Here is a 2,963-nt window from a genome sequence, read left to right as displayed (position 1 = left end):
TAATAAAAAACTACAAATGGATGGCTGTTTTTGAATTTTTAAAAATTTATTTTTTTATCCCCATCACTCCACTCTATGCCACTGTAACCATATAATATACAGCATAGACATAATATGTAAATGTCATGTGTCACGTGTGTACAGTATGTTAATATTAGTAGCTTTAATTAAAAATACAATGAAGTTATATATTGCAGTATAAATTGAAAATTTATTAGAATATCAGCATTATATTTTGAATTAAAGCTACTAATATTAACCTACCGTAAATAGGGAACCTATAAGCCATAAAAGGCTTATACATAATATAATATATATGATATATTATATCAATAAGTGGTATTTTTTTTTTTGGGGGGGGGACTAAATCATAGCCCCTCTAGCCCCCTTAGTTCACCACTGGGTTGAAGACATAATAGGTGACATTTTAAATTCCTGTCGGTGAAACGGTGGCGGCGAGAATATGACCGTCGGCGAAACGGTGGTGGCGAGATTGCCCGGCTGCGAGACGGTGGCGGCGAGATGTCCTAGACCCTGGTCAATTACTTCCTCCTAGTCATTTTGATCCCCCGACTACTAGGTACCCTTACAACTAGATCCCCTGGTGTCATTTTGATCCCGGGGTTCTAGTTGATACCAGGGTTTAAGATATACTGGTTACACAACTAATCAAAAAAAAAAATGGCCCTTCCCGATCAGTCATGAAAATGCATGTAGAACTAAACTGTAGCGCTCCTGGTGGAAAAAAGTTGAAACCGTTTCACGACATGGCTTATTGGCTTACGAGATATTTAAAATTACACCTGACTACATGAGTAAATGAGTAATACATATTATTCTATATATTATTCTTATTTTTGTATTATCTTTACCAATCTACTAGAGATTCAATATAAAATTAGACATCATTGAACATCTTAAATAATGTGGAAAGTATATACCTAATAATAATCCAAATAGATAGGTAATTAAAAAAATGCAGTAAGAAAAACAATAACAAAAACACAAAAAATATCATGCAGAGGTGCATACAATTTTATATACATTTTTTCAAAAAATACTATAGCTATCAATTGTCGGTTAATTTTGATATTTTTTTTTATTTCTATTGCTCTTTTTATTTTCTTGGTTAACCATATATGTGAACTGACGCATTCTCATAGTTATATAGTATGTGAATATACCACACATAACTTGAGACTTATGCTCAGTACAAGGGAATTTCAACTGTAAATGATTAATTTTGAAAAATTTTTCAAATGTCTGTTCAAATGCATTTTCAGAATTTGCATGCCGAGCAAAACAACTTTCTAATAATTTTAGGATTTGGTACAAGTTTTGATCTTGAATTTTTTATTATGCGTCTACCTATCTAAAAAAAAAAAAAAACAAAAATATTAAAAATTAAATAAAGAAAATATTAATCAAACAGAAAATATATGTGTGTACTGTGTGTACCCTGCTAAATAATACACTATACATTCAAATGAGGTTGATTCAGTGTAATCATGGTCAAGAAAAATATCATCGCAATCATAATGACCATCTTCTACAATTGTATCAATTTTCTTTTTTAGTGACTCTATTTTTTTAATTCTATCTGGAGTATTTTCTGGATCTAGAATTATGTCTTTTAAATCTGAGACTGTAATAACAGGAATATTTTCTAAAAAAAATATTAGGTAAATAACAAAGTAAATATTATAATTTTGGAGTTTAAAAAAAATAGTATATATGTTCACCAGTGGGTACAGAACAATTTCCGGTTTTGGGAGTCTTTACTAATGAGTATACAGATAATATTCTATACAGTTGTAGGAAAGTTGGGGTGGCTGGGTGATCATTGGGGCCTGCCACTTGCCTAATTATCCCATAAAAATTTCTATAATTTAAAAATTAAATTTTAATTTGTTCTGAATAAAGTTATATAATAAAATACAGGAAAAATATTACCTCAAGACAGTCCTGATTCAATTTACCAGTTAAAACATAGGAAAAATTGCAATCATTTAACAAATAATTCACTAAATCAATAGTAGATTGTAAACTTATTCTTAATCCTTCTGCAGTTGTTTTTGTCAAAAATTCATTTTTCGTAATAAAACCGTTGCTCAGGTTAGATTTCCATTCATTCAGCCATATTAATGACTAGGGCTCGGAAGTTGATGACCTAAAGAACCTTAAAAAATGACCTAAAAAAATATGAATTAATGACCTAAAAATGATGGAAAATGACTGCAAAAAATGACCCAACAATTGTCAAATTATGATATAAAATGACTTAATAAACTAAAAAATGCAAAAAAATGACTTATTTTATATTTTATATTTTTAAGAAAAAAAAACCTTTTATTTAACATCTTGTTAAAAATTGTTATTTAAATATAAACCAAATATTTAAAACAAAATATAAAAATGATCCTAATTAAAAAACCTAATCAAATTTATTACATTGAACAATAAGTGCATGTACTTAATAAACTAAAAAATGCAAAAAAATGACTTATTTTATATTTTATATTTTTAAGAAAAAAAAACCTTTTATTTAACATCTTGTTAAAAATTGTTATTTAAATATAAACCAAATATTTAAAACAAAATATAAAAATGATCCTAATTAAAAAACCTAATCAAATTTATTACATTGAACAATAAGTGCATGTACTTAATAAACTAAAAAATGCAAAAAAATGACTTATTTTATATTTTATATTTTTAAGAAAAAAAAACCTTTTATTTAACATCTTGTTAAAAATTGTTATTTAAATATAAACCAAATATTTAAAACAAAATATAAAAATGATCCTAATTAAAAAACCTAATCAAATTTATTACATTGGACAATAAGTGCATGTTTGATATTTTCTATAGTAAATGACCTGCGATTGTCCGAAAGTAAATTCTTATATTTTGAGAAACTTCTTTCTACATCTACTGATGTAATTGGCGCAAATTGAAAATGA

Source organism: Acyrthosiphon pisum, chromosome X (assembly GCF_005508785.2).
Source record: "Acyrthosiphon pisum isolate AL4f chromosome X, pea_aphid_22Mar2018_4r6ur, whole genome shotgun sequence".
Classification (NCBI taxonomy): domain Eukaryota; kingdom Metazoa; phylum Arthropoda; class Insecta; order Hemiptera; family Aphididae; genus Acyrthosiphon; species Acyrthosiphon pisum.
Note: the sequence above shows the minus strand (reverse complement) of the source record.